The sequence below is a fragment of the Pholcus phalangioides genome, unplaced genomic scaffold (genome assembly GCF_987345545.1).
Source record: "Pholcus phalangioides strain wild (caught in Gottingen) unplaced genomic scaffold, Ppha-v1.0 ptg000028l_1, whole genome shotgun sequence".
Lineage (NCBI taxonomy): Eukaryota > Metazoa > Arthropoda > Arachnida > Araneae > Pholcidae > Pholcus > Pholcus phalangioides.
Genome location: NW_028301618.1, coordinates 1,664,248 through 1,686,681, shown reverse-complemented (window position 1 = coordinate 1,686,681; position 22,434 = coordinate 1,664,248). Strand labels below are relative to the sequence as shown.

Genomic DNA, 22,434 nt, shown 5'->3' with positions numbered 1-22,434 from the left:
AATGCTCTTTGCAAAATCAAAAATATTATAATTCAATCTTTTATTAGTATAATTAGCAGTTTGGTATTTATTTAATACCTTTGGAGCAGTGTAACTAAAACTTTTTTTGAATAGAGTTTTATTTGTTTTTGGCACTTGATATTCCATACTTAACCTACTTGAAGATCTGTTTCGATTCATTATTAACCATTCTTCATTTGCTATAACAAATTTTATTATTCTGTATATATAGTTTTGTCTTATGGATAATGCATGGCGCTCAGTTTTGTTTTGGTTAGTGGGATTAGTTTTTATTGTGAATCTGATTTTATTATATATATTATCTAATTTATTTATGTTAGTATAATATGCACCTCCCCAGGCACAGATTCCATACGTTACAATTGAATATATCCATGCATAAAATATATCTTTAAAAAATTTTTCATCTATTGCATTTTTAAGTCTATATAATACCGCTGCAAAAGTTCGAATTCTTTTAGTTATTTTTCCACAATGCAAATTCCATTTTAGGTCGTCCTGTATTATTATGCCCAGATAATTGTAGTCGAAAACTCTGTTTATTTCTTGGCAGTTACAGTATGATATACTATGACTAGGGGAATGGTTATGAATTTTTATATGTATATTATTAAAATTATTTATGTTTTTTGTCTTTAAGCAAAAATATTTAGTTTTTTTTTTGAAGAAATTATTGTTGGAAAATCACAGGCGCAAAGAGAAATGAAGAAATTATTGTTGGAAAATCACAGGCGCAAAGAGAAATGAAGAAATTATTGTTGGAAAATCACAGGCGCAAAGAGAAATGAAGAAATTATTGTTGGAAAATCACAGGCGCAAAGAGAAATGAAGAAATTATTGTTGGAAAATCACAGGCGCAAAGAGAAATGAAGAAATTATTGTTGGAAAATCACAGGCGCAAAGAGAAATGAAGAAATTATTGTTGGAAAATCAAAGGCGCAAAGAGAAATGAAGAAATTATTGTTGGAAAATCACAGGCGCAAAGAGAAATGAAGAAATTATTGTTGGAAAATCACAGGCGCAAAGAGAAATGAAGAAATTATTGTTGGAAAATCACAGGCGCAAAGAGAAATGAAGAAATTATTGTTGGAAAATCACAGGCGCAAAGAGAAATGAAGAAATTATTGTTGGAAAATCACAGGCGCAAAGAGAAATGAAGAAATTATTGTTGGAAAATCACAGGCGCAAAGAGAAATGAAGAAATTATTGTTGGAAAATCACAGGCGCAAAGAGAAATGAAGAAATTATTGTTGGAAAATCACAGGCGCAAAGAGAAATGAAGAAATTATTGTTGGAAAATCACAGGCGCAAAGAGAAATGAAGAAATTATTGTTGGAAAATCAAAGGCGCAAAGAGAAATGAAGAAATTATTGTTGGAAAATCACAGGCGCAAAGAGAAATGAAGAAATTATTGTTGGAAAATCACAGGTGCAAAAAAGAAATTGTTGTTTGAAAGCAACAAGCACAGATCATTAGAAAATTCTCAACACTGAAACTATTGTTGGAAAATCACAAGCCCAAAGAGAAATAAAGAAATTTTTGTTGGAAAATCGCAGGAACAAAAAAAAAAGCAATGAAGTTGTTGTTGGAAAAATCGCAGGCACCAAAAGAAATAAACTACTGTGTTGAAAAATCACAAACGCAAGAAGAAGTAAAGAAGCCATTGTTGGGAAAATCTCAGGCGCAAAGAGAGATAAAGAAATTATTAGTGAAAAATCTCGGAGGCACAAAAAGAAAAAAAAACTATTGTTGGAAAATCGCAGGAGCAAGGAGAAGTAAAGAAGCCATTGTTGGAAAAATATCGCGTAAAAACGAATCAAGAAATTGTCGATGTAAAATCACAGACACAAAAAAAAAGAATTGTTGAAAAGCAACACAAGCACAGAAATAATCAATTACAGTCATAGAAATACATTATTGTTTGAAATCATCATTGAAATTACCATTAAAAAATTACCAACATCGAAACTGTTGTTGGAAAATCATTGGTATGAATAGAAAGTATAGTTGAAATAATCACTGTGTGTGGGCATGGTAAGAAAGTACCGTAATGGTTAAAACTCTGTGGCAAAGAAACAAAGTATTGTTGCGAAATCACCCTGAAGGAATGTAGTGTTGTAAAAAAACACCATCACAGGAACTATTGCCGGAGAATGCGGTCGTAGAGCACTGTTGTAATATATATTTTTTTTCGACATAAACATTGTCAAAGATTGCTTTGCTTTTAAAAGGCATTCATAGGGAAAGCATTGTTAATATATTTTTTCTGGAGCATTGTTTGTGAAATCAGTACTCCTTAGAAGCATTGTTTAGAAGAAAAACACCCTGTTTATTGGAATCAAGTTTGAAAATTCCATTAACCGAAAAAGTATTGACGAACATCTGATCTCAGAAAGGCATTGTTGAAAAATCTCTCTGAGTTGGAAGTATTGTTGAAGAGTTCCCATAAGAATTTAATAAAAACTTATAAGGAATATCGAAAACTGTTAGACACGGGTCGTTTTTTGAAACATTATTAACAAATCCGTCTTTTACAATTGTTCAAAATCTTTGAGTCATTGTTGGAAATAAACCTGTCATTTCTTTTACATGGATGCAGCCATTTTAACTTTTTTTTAAATGAATCTTTTGTTACAATACAGGATTCAAATCTTGGGAACGAACTAAGAATGAGTATTATTGTGGATCAGACACTGCTTAACAATCCAAACTCCCTCAGGTGGTCACACCGGTCATTATACGTAGCCATCATCATCATCATCATCATCTCTCGATCGATTTGATTGCATGCGTAACACCATTGTCGAGAAGAGAATCGTCTGCTTTCTTTGGTTTTATCTCCGTCTCGGCCATCTTTATTAATGATATAAAATGACCATTTCCTTTGTTTTGACTTTCTTAAGTACAGTACTTCTGAAATGGGCGGAGCCAGAGCGGGAGTGGCCAATGTCCGATTTGTGGGTCACGCCCACTCTCTTGATGGCCTTTTCCATTTACCTTAATGTCCAGATGGTGTCCACTATTTTATGGAAATGGAAAGAGATATATTGTTGGAAAGTCACCAGCCAAGAGAAACAAAGCACACTGTGTTGAATAAATACTCTGCCAAATACATCAAAACTAGCATTGAAATGTATTTTTGGGGCTCATTGGTATAAAAACAAAGTACTGTTGAAAAACTATTGTCGTAGAAATGATGTATTGTTAGAAATTCCCTTTGGAAAAATCTATAAAAGTATCCATATCATGAAAGTATTGTTAAAAATCTAAACTCGTAGGAAGTATAGTTAGAAAATCACTGATAGAGAAGCATTTTTCTTTTGATACAGAAAGTATTGTTGAAAAATCACCATAATTGAAAGTATTGTTGAAAAATCACCATAATTGAAACTATTGTTGAAAAATCACCATAATTGAAACTATTGTTGAAAAATCACCATAATTGAAACTATTGTTGAAAAATCACCATAATTGAAACTATTGTTAGAAACTCACTGGTATTGAAAGTACTGATGGAAATCATTGGAAGCTAGAGAGAGAGAGAGAGAGAAAGTTATATTACTAGAACATCAAAATGAAAGATGGAATATATTGTTCGAAACAAACAACGCGAAATAGTAAATTATTGTTGGAAACTCACCAGCAGAGAAACAAAGCATCGTTCGAAAATCACTGGATATGAAATAAAGTACTGTTGAAAAACTTAGCGTGAGTGTGTGAATAATGTATTGTTGGAAATAATTGACATGAAAACCAAGTACCGTTGGCATTTAAAACAATGCATTGTTGGAAAGCCATTTTCAAAAAAATTGTTAGAATAGGCGGGGTCTGTATACTATTGTTGAGCTTCCGTCGTTTTTCTCGCCAGACAAGCCAAGAGAAGACGCCAACAAATTTGACAATTTGATGGGAATTTGAATCCTCTAGAGGTGTTTATAGATCGTGGAAAACACCTTTCAATGTCTTCGGGGATTTGTAGAAGAATTGGTCAACGTTCATCAGAGGCTTCCGCCAATCCTGGTTAACGTCCATCAGAGTCTTCCACTAATGCTGGTCAACGTTCATCAGAGGCTTCCGCCAATCCTGGTTAACGTCCATCAGAGTCTTCCACTAATGCTGGTCAACGTTCATCAGAGGCTTCCGCCAATCCTGGTTAACGTCCATCAGAGTCTTCCACTAATGCTGGTCAACGTTCATCAGAGGCTTCCGCCAATCCTGGTTAACGTCCATCAGAGTCTTCCACTAATGCTGGTCAACGTTCATCAGAGGCTTCCGCCAATCCTGGTTAACGTCCATCAGAGTCTTCCACTAATGCTGGTCAACGTTCATCAGAGGCTTCCGCCAATTCTGGTCAACGTGCATCAGAGTCTTTCGTCAGTCCTGGTCATGTCCATCAGAAGCTTTTACACAACCTAGTTATCGTCAGTAAATCATTGTCTTGATGAACATCCATCAGGGACTTCCACAGATCTTGGCCAACGTCTATTCATTGCTTTGACAGATCTTAATTAGCGCCAGTGAACGTTCGTCAGATATTGTAGAGATGCTAGTTAACACCCAACAGAGGTCTTCACTGATCCAAGTGGAGGTGATTCCAATTTGCTAATTACTGCTAAACTTGTTGCAGGATGTGGAAATAAAGGGCTGCTACAAATCGCAGTTGACAAAAACAAATAGTATTTGACGAAAAAACGGGACAAATGAAAAAAACAAGCGAAAATTACAGGTATGTCCCGTAATACGGGACAACGAGTGATCCGTCAATTTATTTCAGATATTTTGTTTCCAAAAAGGTTGAGAAACACTGGTTTAAATGCTCGACTGGGTGTGCATATTCCTATGATGAAAACGACCTCAACTTGATCCATAAAAATCCGAATAAGGAAAACACTATCCGGGATAATAATCGCATCGATTATCGCATTATGTAATGGGGTCACTGGAAAATAGGTCTTGACGCTTCTCTCGTTTTCGTTTCCTCTCGGAATGGTCATTATTTATGCCGGACCATCCTCTTCTCGTGATCGAGCCGAGAAGAAAAGGGCGTCTCAATTTATTATTCCGTCCAACGTCTAATCGATTTTGACCGACTGGGTCTTACTTGTAGGTCATCGCAAATTAGGACGCGGGTCATTTCTTTTAGCCCGGAGAGGCTCTAAGTTTTTACTTTGGCACATACTCGTACAATAATTTCTTAATAAGATAATGAGAGGTTTTCTATATACATTGACGAGTTCACGCTTTTGTAGGCTTGCTTGTACTGCCATCTGTCGAACGTTTATGACCGCCATCTATACTCTGAATTTCATCCTCTCAAGTCTCTAATATTTGCTTTTAATAGACACACAAAGTTTGGAATCTGGAGTTATCAGTTTCAAGAATTCAATAACATATAACGTGTTCACTCAGACTTCAGAGGTCTCCGGAGCCTAGGGTCCTTAAAACCTCATCGATCTCTATAACCTCACACCTCTCAGAAGTTGATAAATCCTCATAGATCTCTAGAGCCTAAGAAAATGAGACTGCATAAGTCTATGAGAGTATGCATAGCCTTTAGGCGCCTCTCTCAGCTAAGCAGTGCAGCGTACAAGTTCTGCACGGTAGCCTGTAGGTGGAACTCACCCCACGCGGCACAGCATACAAGCTCTATACCTGCTTACACGGCTCACATACAAGCTGTAGCCTGTAGGCGCCTCTCTCAGCTAAGGAGTGCAACAAGTTCTACACGGCAGCTTGTAGGCACCACACCCCCAAGCGGCACAGAATCCAAGCTCTACAGGGTAGCGTGTAAGCGCCACTTTCAGCTAACCCGGATCAGCGAGGAAACATCACCGCGGTCTTCATTCCTCACCTTCAACACCAAGGAGTGCTGTAGGAAATCGTCACGCGGAAAAACAGATTCAAGATTATATCGCCAAATGTGACTTTACGAAATTTATCTGCAAGATCACCATTCATTTACTAGTCATTTTTAATTTATCAATTTTCGATGCGATTATGACCGAAGTTTGATTTATAAATAAACGCTAGATGCATCCATCCCTTGGGAACGCCTTGAAATCTGCAAAAGATGTATGGAGTGATGTAATTGGTCTTATTGTGGGGGGGGGGCGCTCTCATGACACCACAAGAGGCGACCCACACTTGTCTGAGTCATGGTGGACATGGGAGATTTATTGAGCCTAAAACCGTGACCTGGAGACTAAAACTGCGTGACCCGGAGACTTCTGAGAGGATTCGCCAACTCATTGCGCTACATAATGAGGCTTTACAGACACTCGGCCTTTGAGGATTCATCAATTTTTATACAAATACAAATACAACGCCACAACAGGCAAACTGCCCAACGAGGTGGCTGACTTAAGAACATCATGGATCCCCGAGCCATTTTTTGGAGGCCCTACCTACTACTGCTACACCACACATGCACCCTCCCCTCGCGGAACCCCCCAACGAACCCCCAATGAATCGGTACATGCGGGAATGTGCGTGTACGTGTAGTGCAACCTGACGTAAAGTTTGTTTCTGTGTAATGCTTGTTATGTGTAGTGCTGTCATCTGCCCCCAGTTTTTCTAACTATGAGTGAAGCTTGGGAGAAAAGGGGAGGGGTTTATGCAGTCCGGTGATGTTCCAGGAATCCTAGGCCTTGGAGTCCTACGAGAATTCATCACTTCAAAATGGGAAGAAGGGTTTATGCAGACGAATGACGCTTCAGAGACCCTGTGGGTTTTGTGAGGATTTTTCAACTCATGAAGGAACTTATGAGGATTCGTCTAATCGAAAGATGCCTCCGCAACTCAATAATTGTTTGCAGACCCTTTAGCTATGGAAACCTGTGAGGATTCAACAACTCAGAATGGGAGGGAAGGATCTATAGAAACCAATGATGCCTAAGAGACCCTAGGCTCTGTAAGGATTTCTCCACTCATAAGTGAACCTGTGAGGATTCATCTAATCAAAAGATGCCTTCGCAACCCAATAAGTGTTTGCAGACCCCAGGCTTTGGAAGACCCGTGAGGATTTATCAAGTCAAAGAAAGGTCTTTGCAGCTTAGTGAGGCTTTACTGACCTTAGACTTCAGAGACCTGTGAAAATTCCTCAATTTTTAAGGGGTCTTTAAAACCCAATAACACTTTAGAGAACCCTAGGCTCTAGAAACCTGTGAGGGTTCATTTACTCATGAAGGATCTTTTACTGCACGGTGATATTTTAGGGACCCTAGGCTCTGGAGATTTGTGGGGGGTTCATCTACTCATAAGAGAGGTTTTTGCACCTTAATTAGGCTTTAGAGGCATTTATCGTACATGGTGCACCCGGAGCAGATTAACATTAAGGACTCTGAATTTAAACATTTAATTGGCTCCTAAGAGCCTCAAGGTCCCAGTTACGTGTAGTCAAAGCCCTGCCATCACTCGATTGTTGTAACTTTCTCAGTGTCATATGATGAGGCCTAATTAAACATGGAAGAAGTAACAGGACCCAGACAGTTCCAACTAAAAGATTCAATTTTAAAGGGCCTTAAAATTTAAACCCAGACCTAGTTTTTGGGCCTGTAATCAGATTTATGCATGATGCAAGATTTGGGATCACGCTAGGCATTTCACCCCACGGTTAGTTTAATTTCAATGGATTTTTATTTTCTCATGCCTGAATTCGAGACCGAGCTTGTAGAGAATTACCAAATAAAAACTTCGAACTGGGCCGAAATGGCCTATGAATGCTTAGAGAAATCATTAAGGCATATAACAGATTTTTTTCGCTAAACTTACCCTAAAACTTTATCCGTAAAAGAAAACTCGAAATAGGCCGTAAAAAGTAGCTCTCCCACTCCACTGGGAGTCTTTGGAAGGACTCCTCATTTCTCAGGACTCCACAGAGCCCTGAAAGCGAATCGCCACAAAGTGCAGGGCCGGACTTGAGCAGGACCGAAAAGTACGGCCTCACCGAGCCTCAAAATATTAGGGCCTTAAAACTAGAGATTAATTACATTAATTTATACATACGCTGCCATGTTGAAAGTGTCTTAGGCCTCATTAACATAAATACGGATGAAAGTCGCTCCCCCGCCACCTTCTACAGGTAAAGGCGTTCGACGGCCTCTCGAAGACAAGGATTTCAACGGGGCACCTGCATCGGCATTCAATTGAATTTATACAGAAAAACAATTTCTAAAAACTTATTTTTTGATTGAGAGCCCTGGGCTCTCAGCTTCTTCCCTGGTTAGGCCAGGCAGGACATGCATATCATTATTGTAAAAGGGTAGTGCCCGTCTTAACGCATATGCCCACCCGGTACGGCCCAGGAGGTTCAGTTGTACAGCCGGGTTTCAAGGCTATCAAATCTTTATGCATATGATGTCATGTTGTGTAGGTATGTCCTAGGCCTGATTAAAAAACACGGGGAATGGGGTGTTTTGACGGATTTTTAAGGCAAAAATTTAACGAAGGCGCCCCAATTTATTTTCTAGTAAATATATATAACGAAATGCTTAAAAAAATTACTTTTGTTGAGGGGACCTAGGCTAGAGCCCTGCCGGCTTCTCCCTCGGTTAGGCCAAAAACGACACGTACAAAATATTATGTATCAGCAGTGCAGTCTTGCAGCAATCAGCAGTGCAGCAACGCATAGGAGCCCCCCCCCCCCCCCCAGTACGGCCCAAGAGACTGAACTGCAAAGGAAGACTTCATGATTATGAGAGCTTTATGGACATGATGCCTTGTTGGAAATGTGTTTTGCGCCTATTTAACAAGTACAAAAACAGATGGAGGCCCTTTGGGGGGGGGGGGGATTCAAAAATTGTAGTGCCCCCCCCCCCCCAATCGATTTTCTATACGGCGAAATAATTTTGAAAAATTATTCGGTTATCTCGGTTAGAGCGCCCTGCCAGCTTCTCCTTTGGTTAGGCCAAGAAGGGCATGCTTTTGTAAAACTTTTGGAAAAGCAACGTCGTATTTATGATAAGCGCATGCTGTACTGCCTGGGAGGCTCAATTGCATAACAGGGCTTCGTAATTATTAGATACGGTACCATGATTCTCGAAAGTATGTAAAATGGTGATTTTCCAGCCACGCAGGCATAAGGGTGGCTCATAAGGGTCTTGAGGCGGCGTTTTAGAGTGTGGAGGGGGGCCTTATGCCTGCCCTTTATAGAAAGGTTGTACTGTAAAAGGCAGCGACCGATACGACACAGGAGGCTCAGTTACATAGGGGCTTCAAATACAAATACAAATACAACGCCACAACAGGCAAATTGCCCAACGAGGTGGCTGGCTTAAGAACATCATGGATCCCCGAGCCCCTACCTACTACTGCTACACCACACATGCACCCCCCCGGAACCCCCCAACGAATCGGTACATGCGGGAATGTGCGTGTACGTGTAGTGCAACCTGACGTAAAGTTTTGTTTCTGTGTAATGCTTGTTATGTGTAGTGCTGTCATCTGCCCCCAGTTTTACTAACTATGAGTGAAGTGTTATGATTGAATGATTTATCGTTGTAGGACTGTTGCTCTCTGTGGCGAGACTTTTTTAACGGGGAGATCGGCTCGCATTTGCGCCTTGAAGTTGGGAACCACAGAAAACCAACTTCAGCCGACCACCACTGTGGGGTTCGAACCCGGATCCTCGCATCACGAGTCCGGCATTATAACCACTCGACCACCACAGCGGCCATGATCTTTATGGATATAAATACGTTGAAAATACGTCTTTAGCCTAACTAACAAATGCAAATGGGAGGGGGGCCCTCCAGTTATGAGGGGGGGGAGCTACGTAGATTTTCTAGTGAATCTACTTAAAAAAGCAAAGCACAGCGAAATAATTTCAAAAAAAGGATTCTTGATTGAGGGCACTAGGCATTGGGCGTCTTAACGCATACAACACGGCTCGAGAGGCTCAGCTGAATAAAAGGGCCTATTGATTATGAGATCGGATACAATGATTCTTGAAAGTAAGTATGCAAAATGGTGATTCTAGCTGGCAAGACGGGGATCCTCACGGCACATAAGGGTCTTGAGACGTAACTTCGGAGGGGGGGGGGGCCTTGTGCCGACCCTTTAGGGGGGGGCCGTATCGTAGAAGGCAGTGACGGATACTACCCGGGTAGCTCGGTCTCATGATTATAAGAGCTTTATAGATATATGTTGGAAATATTTATTTATCCTAACTAACAAACGCAAATGGGGGCCCTCTAGCTTATGAGTTTCTTTTTGACGGGCTTCCAAGACATAAATTTTAGCGCGCCCCCCCCCCCCACATCGATTTTTTAGTGAATCTATATAAAAGAGCAAAGCATAACGAAATAATTTTGAAAAAGAATTTTTGATTTAGGGCACTGGGCTATATTGAAAGCATTAGGCGTATTAATGCATAGGCCAACCCGGCACGGCTCTAATGGCTCGGTTAAATACGAGGGCTTGAAGATTAGAGATCTGGTATCGTGATTCTTGAAAGTAAGTATGGGAAAATGGTGATTCCAGCCAGGCAAGACGGGGACGGGGGTCCTGGCGGCCCATAAGGGTCTTTAGAGGAGCCGTAAAAGGCAGCGCCGATACGAGCCGGGAGCCTCAGTTGTATAGCAGGGCCTCATGATTATAAAGTTCTTTATAAATACGGTATGTTGAAAATATGTCTTGAGCCTAATTAACAAACAAAGATGGGGCCCCTCTAGCTAATAGGTTTTAGACGGACTTCCAAGACATGGATTTTAGTGGAGGCCCCCTACATCGATTTTCTAATAAATCTATATAAAAGGGCAAAGCAAAAAACAATTTTTTTTATTTAGGGAACTACGCTAGGCACTAGGCATCTTAAAGCCCACATGGTACGGCCCGGGAGACTCAGTTAAATAGGAGGGCTTAATGATTATGAGATCTGGTATCGTGATTCTCAAAAGTTGTAATGTAAAATGATGATTCCAGCTAGGCAGGCGAGGGGCCGTGGACCCCTACAAGAGGGTCTTGAGACAGCCCTTAGTTAAAATGAACGGTATAAAAAGAATAGCGATATAGACTCACCACTTCCGGGATTACCCAGGCTTGTCGATTGACCACCAGTTCATAAATTGTGTCCGGTAATGGCCAAGAGGAGCAACACGTCCGCAATGAGAAGGGGATAAAAATCACACGTGGGTTCTGTCCGTGGCACCTTCGCGACGATGGCACATGTGCCACATGACCATCTTTTTCAAATATGTACAAAACAGATAGGCCTAACTTGCGTTCCACAAGTTCAAACGGCAGGGCCTACCGGGTATCAACTGTTTTGCATCCGATAGTAAAAAAAGGAGGGATTATCGCTGACCATGTCCGGTTCGCGTGGCGAGCGGGACCCGAATGGAGGAAGTTGTTGACAAAGTCCTTAGGCGTTGCCATGGTGAACTTATAGCTGAAAAATACACAAATGGTCAAGTAGCGACACGCGCGTCGGGTGTGACGTCACAGGTAATGTCCACTCGTTTGTGTTTTTAGGCCTTTCTCCCAGTCTTGACCGCTCTCACAGTATTAATTACTCTCTCCGAGGAGGGGGGGGGGGCGAGCGATCCATCAATTCTTACCCTGATTATGACGTCTCTCTTTCCAGCAAGGAATCCATGTGCATCCTTGGATCTCTGAAAGCCAGATGGACTCGTGAATTGCTCAACAGGTACCAGAGATTGTGTGGAATCTTTTGAGGGAGGGTCACATGCACTTTAACATGGGCGAAAAACTATGCTATAGTTGCTATAGTTAAAATATCATTAAAAATACTGTTATTATCATTAAAATACTGCCGGTATAAAACTTTAGTACAAGTACAAAGATATTTCAGTGTTTTTAGTACAAATACAACGCCACAACAGGCAAATTGCCCAACGAGGTGGCTGACTTACATCATGGATCCCCGAGCCATTTTTTGGAGGCCCTACCTACTACTGCTACACCACACATGCACCCCGCCCGCGGAACCCCCAACGAATCGGTACATGCGGGAATGTGCGTGTACGTGTAGTGAAACCTGACGTGAAGTTTTTTTTGTTTCTCTGTAATGCTTGTTATGTGTAGTGCTGCCATCTGCCACCAGTTTTTCTAACTATGAGTGAAATGTTATGATTGAATGATTTATCGTTGTAGGACTGTTGCTCTCTGTGGCGAGACTTTTTAACGGGGAGACCGGCTCGCATTTGCGCCTTGTAGTTGGGAACCACAGAAAACCAACTTCAGCCGACCACCACTGTGGGGTTCGAACCCGGATCCTCGCATCGCGAGTCCGTCACTATAACCACTCGACCACCACAGCGGCACATACAGTAGCCACCGCTTATAAGAATCAAATTGGCAAAATCAAAACCAAACGCTGTTTTAACATAGAAAAATCATCGGTTATAAGAATCAGATTTCCGCTTATAAGAATCAAAAAAAAAAATTCCCATTCAAAAACTGCCACCGCTCATCCCAGTAGTGGGAACTTTTAGAATATTTTCGATTATTCACAAGGTTACTTTGAAGATTATTTATTGTCACTTTTTTTTTACCTTTGTAATAAAACTAGGCTGACCATATTTCCTCGAGAGAAATACGGGAAATTGGGATTCCAAATACGGGAAAATACGCGGCATTGCCAATTATCGCCAAGAATGAAGCCAAAAGTGAATAAAGTTGCCAAATATTGCTGAAATTACGGAAAAATTGCAATGGCGGGAAATTGAGAAATTCAGCAAATCGCAGTGGATAAAAACGAATTCCACGAAATAAAACGTTCGCAAGATTAATTAATTATTTATAGTTGTAATTATCATAATATAATTTATGAGTTGAAAAAGAATTTCAATCTTTGATTTCAACAAAGAATAAAAATCCAAGTAGGCGACATGTAAAAAACAGGAAAAACCGGGACACTTTTGCCAAAAAGTCGGGACTGGCAAAAAAAAGGAAAAAACCGGGACTGTCCCGGGAAATACGGGACGTATGGTCAACCTAAATAAACCCTACCCCCCATATTGACTGTAGCCTTCCTCCCCCCCCACCCCCAAAGAGTAAGGATTACAGCTTCGTAAGCCCCGTTCACATGCGTGAGATTGGAGGGTCGCTTTAGTGATAATTACCGGCATGACAACCTTTTTCCCCACGCAGGGAAAAAAAAGGGGGGGGGGGGGAGAAGCTCATCACACAAAAAAACCCATATTTCTTGGGGCGGATTGGTGGTCGACACCGACCTTCTCTCCCATAATCCTTTGCGCCGCGAAAACTACCGTAAGCTCCTTCGTCAGCCATCTTGAATCAACCACTTCCGTTCAACCCACGTAACCAGTGACGACTTCCGGAAGTGGGGGATTATACCGGTATAAACGGTCATGTGAATGGTGTGTAGCGAAAATCCCCATTACGGGGAACATACCGGGATGGTAACCGGAAAAGTAACAGCAAAATTTTCCGGATATAAGAATCAACCGCTTATAGGAATCAAAATCGCTGAACAAAACATGATTCTTATAGGCGTTGACTACTGTATCTCTAATCAAAATCGCTGAACAGAACATGATTCTTATAAGCGGTGGATATAATACTGTATCTCTAATACCAAATTTTTAAAAAATTTTCAAAAAAAAACCCATTAAAAACAGCTTGCGCGCATGATGACATCACATCACGTGACATGACATCAATGTGACCATACAATATTGAAATTAAAATGAAGGAAACGGTTCATATTTCATAAAATGAACTTAAAGATTCATTCATAAATATTTGATTTATAAAAAAAATAAATGAATTCACTCTTTTTTGTGAAATTTTGAAAATTTAAATTTCAAATTAAATTTTAAATAATTTAAAAAATGTGTCAATGAAATTTCAATCTAATGTTTTAGTTCATTTTATGAAAAATGAACTAATTTCAACATTGTATGGTCATGTCATGTCATGTCTTCATGCGCTCAAGCTGTTTTTAATGTATTTCTTTGAAATTACACTATAAGCCGGGATTACACTATAAAAGTTTGACAAAATTACTTTTATAAAATTTGAAAAAATGCCACCAACAAGATTATTGGTTACATTCTAGAAAATTCAATCGATGATCTTATTGGTAGTATTTTTCAAGTTTTATAAAAGGACTTTTATCAATCTTTTATAGTGTAATCCCGGCCTTAGAGATATGTAAAGTTTTATACTGGTATAGGATAGCATATTTGATCAAAAATACGCGAAAAAGTTTCTAATAAATCAATGGTTAAATAGTGTTTTTAATGGTATTTTTAACTTTTTCCCATAGGGTGTGTGACCCCCTTAAGGTTGAGAATTGGAATTTATGTTGATCCGGGAAGGATCGGAAACTCAAAAATCTTCCCAATATCGTAATCCCGAAAACACTTAACGATATGGGATTTCCAATAACCAAAAATTCTTAACAAACCGGAAAGCCTGACAGTATCAAAATCCTTACAAGTGGAAATTCTGATAATATCGGAATCTCAACAAGCTAAAATACTGCCAGGATCGGGATTCTCACCAGCCGAGAAATTCTGAAAAAAATCTGAATATTTGAATCCTAACAAGCTCAAAATCCTGACAATATGGGAATTCCGAAAAGTGAAGATCCAAACAATACCGCAATGTCCAAAACTGAAAATCTTGACAGTATCGGAACATCGGCAGACCAAAATACTGACAAGATACGATTCTTGGCTAGGACAAAACCTTGACAAGATCGTATTCTTGACAAGACAAGAGCCTGAGAATATCGGAATTCCGAAAAGCGAAGATCCCGACAATATCAGAATCCCCAAAAAGTGAAGATCCCGACAATATTGGAATCTCGAAAAGTGAAAATCATGACAATATCGGAATCTCGACAGGAACACAATGCTACTAAAATCAGAAAATCTGGATTCCCCAAGCGAAAGTCCAGTCAACATTGGAATATTGGGAATGTCGGGTTTGGTATTTTCCCGCAGCTAAAGACCCTCGACATTTCCATAATAGCCAAAACTCCAGAAAATCCTAAATCCTAATAGTCCAATATACGTGTATACCGTGTGAGGTAAAATATCGCCCACAAATCACCGAAAAGAATATTCACCGACAAAACATTTACCCACAAAGTTTGGAATGGTGAATGAGTGAACGAGCAGATTAATTTCTGTGCAAGTGAAAAATGATTGATCAAGTGAGTCAGGGTGTTTGTGAGTGAGCAGGTGAGTGAGTCACTCATGCAATATGCCTGTCACTCCCTCATTCTCTTAATAACTCGGTAACTCAACCACTCAATCTGTCACTATCGCTTACTCACTTGGTCTCTCATTCGGTCGTTCATATGGTCATTCATACGATTAACCACTCATTCGGTCATTCATACGATTAACCACTCATTCGGTCATTCATACGATTAACCACTCATTCGGTCATTCATACGATTAACCACTCATTCGGTCATTCACACTCTCTCATACGCCAATCATACGATTACTCAATCTCTCACTCACTCGGCCATTAATGTACTCGCTCATACGGTCGATCGTACGATTACTTATTGAGTACTACCTAATCAGCTCGCATTAATATTGAATAGAATATACTCGCCCGAACATGTATAAAGTTACTCGCTCACCCACTCGGTCACTCACTCACTAGCTTATTTACTAGATCCAAGGTTCACAAACTGTGCTGCACCAAGGATTTCTTATTGCTCCTCGAAAAGATTAAAAACGGGCGCGGTAGCCCAGGTAAGATACTCGATCAATAAGATACTCGCCTGAAGTACCAAAGCATGTTGAGACACCTCTAAACATGCTTTGGTACTTCAGGCGAGTATCTTATTTACTTGCGAGCGCTGTGTATACTTTCCTGACACAGCGCTACAACAGAAACAGCGATATGACCACAGAAAAAGATTGCTACCGCAGGGAGTCCCCCCCCCCCCCCCATCAAGTGGTAAGTTTGCGCACCAACCTCTCGATGAGTATAAAAAAGGGCTGTCGTTCGGATGCGGCAATAAATTGTAGGTCCCGGTCTAATTAGCCCTCGTTTCAAGAAAATAACCGCGTTGCGGCAAAAATGATCAAATATGATGAAAAATGAAAGAATTTTTTCTTTAAACCTCCATACGATTCAATGAAGCACACGGCGAATAGCATCACAGAGACCACTCTATCGCGAGATGTACATAGCACGAAAACCCCACTATCGTGAAATGTATGCATCATAATTACCACGGGAACCATACTGTATCTATTGCGAGATGCACATAGGAGAAGGACCACGGCAACGACAATCTAAGACAAGATGTGCAGATCAGGAGGACCACGGTAATTATTATCTATATATGACAAGATGTGCAGATCAGGAGGACCACGGTAATTATTATCTATACATGACAAGATGTGCAGATCAGGGGGACCACGGTAACCACTATCTAAAAATGACAAGATGTGCAGATTAGAAGGACCACGGTAACCACAATCTATATGACAAGATGTGCAGATCAAGAGGACCACGGAAACCATACTGTATCTATTGCGAGATGCACATAGGAGAAGGACCACGGCAACGACAATCTAAGACAAGATGTGCAGATCAGGAGGACCACGGTAATTATTATCTATATATGACAAGATGTGCAGATCAGGAGGACCACGGTAATTATTATCTATATATGACAAAATGTGCAGATCAGGAGGACCACGGAAACCACTATCTATATGACAAGATGTGCAGATCAGAAGGACCACGGAAACCACTATCTATATGACAAGATGCGCAGATCAGGAGAACCACAGAAACCACTATCTGTGTGAAAAGATGTGCAGATCAGAAAAACCACAGCAACCACTATCTACATATGACAAGATGTGCAGATCAGGGGGACCACGGTAACCACTATCTATATATGACCAGATGTGCAGATCAGAAGGACCACGGTAACCACAGTCTATATGACAAGATGTGCAGATCAGGTCTTACAAGATGTAAGACCACGGTAATTATTATCTATATATGACAAGATGCGCAGATCAGAAGGACCACTGAAACCACTATCTGCATGACAAGAGGTGCAGATCAGGAGGACCACAGTAACTACTATCTATATATGAACAGATGTGCAGATCATTAGGACCACGGAAACCACTATCTGCATGACAAGATGTGCAGATCAGAAGGACCACAGCAACCACTATCTACATATGGCAAGATGTGCAGATCAGGGGGACCACAGTAACTACTATCTATATATGACCAGGTGTGCAGATCATTAGGACCACGGAAACCACTATCTGCATGACGAGATGTGCAGATGAGGAGGACCACAGCAACCACTATCTACATATGGCAAGATGTGCAGATCAGGGGGACCACAGTAACTACTATCTATATATGACCAGATGTGCAGATCATTAGGACCACGGAAACCACTATCTGCATGACGAGATGTGCAGATGAGGAGGACCACAGCAACCACTATCTACAAATGCAAGATGTGCAGATCAGGGGGACCACGATAACTACTATCTATATATGACCAGATGTGCAGATCAGAAGAACCACGGTAACCACAATCTATATGACAAGATGTGCAGATCAGGAGGGCCACGGATACCACTATCTATATATGACAAGATGTGTAGATCAGAAGGACCACAGCAACCACTATCTATATATGACAAGATTTGCAGATCAGAAGGACCACGGTAATTAATATCTATATATGACAAGATGTGCAGATCAGAAAGACCACAGTAACCATACTCTATCGCGAGACTTTTACGCTCTTGCAAAATGATCTTGTCAACGTGAGATCGCGTAAAGCGGAGGATACCCATCACACAAAAAGGGGACATGGAAGCAGAGGGTGCATAGAAAATGGGAGTAGAATTTTACATAACTGAAGGACTGGAATCCGTAAGAAAATGAAGATCAATCTGAAGTGCTTCTCAGCAACTCTCAGCGGCTTTCGTAGGTTATTTTAGGGTGGTGGAGGAGATGGCAGAAAATCTGAATAGATGATGATGCGAACTTCGAAAGCAGTTATGGGGCTGCGTGTCAGTGGATAGCAGTGTGAGGCAGCACATGAGATAGTTCCAAGTGACGAAGTTATTAATGTCGGTCTTGCGCTAACAAAGTGCGTACTGAACTGCAGGCCGATCATTTCTAAGGGTCGGATAGCGTCTGCCGCAAACTAGTGCGGATGTGACCCTCCTGCCCGAGAACGAAAGTAGTTGCCGGTTAGGCATGCTTATGAACATAAGTGACTGTGCAGGTGAGGGATTTCCCGGCCTTCATCCCTGGAACGAAATTACGAACCCGCACGCCGGCGGCTGTTCAAGCCCTTTAAAGCAGAACGAAAATTCGAACGGGGTCTATGCAGGGCCTTCAGAGCGGGAGTGCAATCCCGGACGGGAGCGGCTTTCGAAACCCTTCAATCTAGGGAACTAGAGTGACGCCTAGTCTTTTTCACTCTTACGTATTCTTAGGTTACCGTGGGGCTCTGTAGGTTTATTTTAGGGAAACCTCGTTCAAATGCCGTTTCGAGAAACCACGAAAATTGGAAGAATTTTAAACTTTGACAATTTTTCGAAAAAGATGCATTAAATAGATAAGAACCAACCTAAACAGATGTTTTCAGTGTTCTTTCAATGCATGTAAATATACAGGGTGATAAGCGAATAAACCCTTATTTCAAAATTAAATATCTCTACAACAAAGATCAATAGAATTATGCGGTAAACGGTACGTTTACCGCATAATTCTGTACAGAAATTTCGAAAATTTAGTTTTTTTTTAATTTTTTAAAATTTAAAAAAAAACTAAATTTTCGAAATTTCTGTACAACATTCTTACAGTTTTGCTCATAAACGTACAGCTCCAACCCGCGGAAAAACCGGTTTGGAGGTGTGGCTGGCATAACGCTGGTTATTTCAATAGTCGATCTTGTGTAGTTACCCCAACCCTAAAAAGAAACAGATTTTGCTCGACTCGTTGCCGGTGTGAACCTGGTTTCAAGCTTTCTATGGACGTGCCCTAGCGGGGTCCACTCGTCTTACTTTCCTTAACGTGCATGAAGACGACCCTGTCACATTTCCTGGAGCCCTGTCTAATTCAGGGGGGACTGAGACTATATACACATAATCAAGAGCATGGATGCCTAACCTTCTCACTCCGCGTGCCAGATATGCGGTATTTCTGCCGTTCACGGGCCGGAAACTTGTATGACCATATGAACTACTGTACTTTACAGGAAATTCCCGTAACTTTGGGCAGTCCCAACTTTTTTTATAAAAAAAAAATGTCCCGTTTTTTTCCCTTAGTTTCAACGAGACCTACCCGAGTTTTTGAAAGCAAACATTGAGATAATTTTCATAAATAGTATCGTGACCATAATAAATTATAGTCATGTGAATTTAGTCAACTCACATTATTTATCAAACATATATAGGCTGACTCGAGAAAAAAGTACGAGGAATTGGTATTCCAAGTACGGGAAAATACGAAGCCATAATATATAATTTGGCGATGATTGGCGAAAATACATCGCCAATTATCGCCAAAAAATGATGCCGAAGGTAATGCAAAGTTGCCGACCGTGAGAGGAGATTTCATAAATCATTGAAAAACCACCAATGACGGGAAATGAAGCATTAAATCCACTTAACTGAAAATTTCAGCGGATTAGAAGGAATTCCACGAAATGAAACGTTTAGAACATGACAAATATGGATTCGGTATGACGTATCACGCATGGATCCCGATGAATATTCTTGTTCGTAATTGCGATTGCCATAAGTTATCATTAATTATCATGAGTAGGCTTCGTTAAAAATACGTGAAAAACGGGACATTTTTACCCGTTACGACGTGCACTATTTTCGGTCGTTGGTGATTTTACAGTGCATTTTTACGATAACTGACAACTTTATTTGCATTTTTTTTTTTTGGCAATAGTTGGCGATGTGTGGAACTCAATTTCTCACATTTTTTTATGAATGAAATATGGCCAGCCTGGGCATTTATCGTGTATGTTCTCATACTTTCCTACCGGAACACCTTTCGTGGGCTAGATGGAACCCCTTTGACGGGCCACATCTGGCCCGCGGGCTGGATGTGCTCCTAGACGGCCACAAAACCGTTTTTGTACCAGGCCATTTAATTCCAACACGGTACTTTGTTATGTAGCGGCACCCCACCCTCGACTTCCGAATTCCTGCGTAATAATTGGTTGAGGGTTGGTGGGGGAGGGAACACCCCCCTCATCTGAAGACTGGACGGCTCGAGCATGTGGTACATGAATCATGTAATACCTAGTTCCGAAGGCTCGTCAGACACTAATTGCCATACACATAAAAACACATCGATGGGCAGGCCACATGACTGAATCTTCCCGAACCACTGACACGTTAACCGTTTTGATCGGCTTCCAGCTTCTCCGGTTGCGCGCCCCCCCCCCTAATTTGTTGCATGGCCAGAGCCGTAATGACCACTATATATCTTGCCTTCACTTGATTATAAATTCAATAGCCGGAAATACATATGCATGTTTTGAGGGGGGGATCTGGTCATTTAATGACGATGGCAATAAAAGGAGAGAGTAAAATGGAGAAAATGAAACGCCCAATTCCCTGACGATGGCGGCGGCCACGGGGCTTATCTCTCCCCCCCCCCCACCCTCGTCGTGACAAGCTGGCCATTGGTCACTAAAAGGGTCAACGACTTTTCGTGAAAATTCCCATCTCCTCCCTCCACACCCCCCCCCCCTTCTTTCCCCACTCTACTGGACATTGGGCAGCTCTGTGCCAGAGAAAGCGTTATCGGCCATGCGGAAAAAAAACTGCTACTACCGCCTCAGGTAACCGGAAGCCCCAATACCGAGGAAAATTAATGGGGCGCCCCGATCTTTTCCTATTTTTCCCGGGTTTTCTTTTTTTCAAGCCGACGCGGGGGTCTCTGATGGAATGTAATAAAAGTGTGAAATGATTACATTGTTGTACATCAGCGTTGTCAACAGTGCTCCGAAGAGTTTGCTTCCTTTTTTTTTTTAATCAATTAATTGCGTGTACACAGTCGAGACGCGTCACTGTGACCTTCTTTGCTGTGTTTTTACGTAATGAAATAGGACACTTGTCGCGAGCTGGGATTGGGTCGAATATATCGTGAGGATGAAGGGGGTTGTCTGGTAGTACTCTGAAAGAGATAGTGAACGTTTGGTGCTATGGGAGCGATGTTTATCTTCTAGTGCTCTGAAATAAGACGGTCAACGTCTGCTGCTCTGAAAGTGGTGGTCACCTTCTGGTACTCTGAGAGGGCTGGTCGCCTTTTAGTACTCTGAGAGGGATGGTTAACTTCTGGTAATCTGAAAATGACGGTTATAACGTCTGCTGCTTTGAAATTGAAGGTCACCTTCTGGTACCCTGAATGCGATGGTTAACGTCTGGTACTCTGACAACGACGGTTAACTTCTGGTGCTCTAAAATAAGACGGTCAAGGGTAGGTAGTACTCTTAGGTTCACAACACAGTTTGGCTCCTGTCTTCTTCGAGAACAACTGCTAAAATCTTTTCATTGAGAGAGCGGTGGGCCATGATCTGGTTAGGAGGAAGAGGATAGATAGATGGAATCGCTCACAACCCTGGACTGATGCAAAGCACCTTACTTCCGTTACCTCAAAAGAGGCAGAGGTGTGTCGGAAGAGGAGGTGTTGAGAAAGCGGCAGCCAACTTCTGGTACTCTGAGAGTGATGATCAACGCCTGCGGATATGAAAGTGGCGGTGACCTTGTGGTACCCCGAGAGTCATAGTTAACTTCTGTAATCTGGAGGATGATGGTTTTCTTATGAGAGCGATGGTACTCGGATAGCGACGGTCAACGTCTGCTTCTTTGAAAGTGGCGGCCACCTTCCGGTACGATGAGAGCGATGGTTAACTTCTGGTGCTCTGAAAACGATGGTTAACTTGTAGTACGCCAAAAGCGACAGTCAATGTCTGAAAGTGATGGTTAACCTCCGTTAGTTTAACAACGATGGTCAACTTATTAACTCTTTAGTCGACGGTCTTCTTCTGGTATTATTATGGCGATGGCAAACTCTTTGAAGACTACGGTCACCTTTCGGTACTTGGAAAACTACGGTGAATTTCTGTGACTAGTTTGATGCGCGATGAAGACTAAGACTATCCAGTAGGAATGATTCAAGCTAGTCATTTATTTTTCGTAGATGGCTAGTTCTGTCCATGGCTGATAGATAGTCATAATTTTCTTTCTAAAATAACGAATTATAGCGTGTCTTATCGCCGCAGGTTTCACCGATGCTTCCCAGTGACGCGAACTCACCACTTGGACCATTCCCTTTAAGTGGCGTGTATCGGTATCTCCATCAACTCTTCTGAGGTGACTATTGACTTTTTCACCGACGTTTCAAGACCATTACTCAGCTATCATAATGAATGAATGA

At 41.3% G+C, this 22,434-nt stretch overlaps 1 protein-coding gene across 1 annotated transcript in view; it reads right to left on the bottom strand.

The window, feature by feature from the left end:
- Positions 1-11,332, bottom strand: part of LOC149067723 (uncharacterized) — a 155,478-nt gene extending 144,146 nt beyond the window's left edge. Inside the window, exon 1 of the mRNA XM_089252114.1 lies at positions 11,038-11,332. The gene's annotated coding sequence lies outside the window, so the exon portion shown is untranslated. The remainder of the gene's footprint in view (positions 1-11,037) is intronic.
- Positions 11,333-22,434: the final 11,102 nt, after the last annotated feature.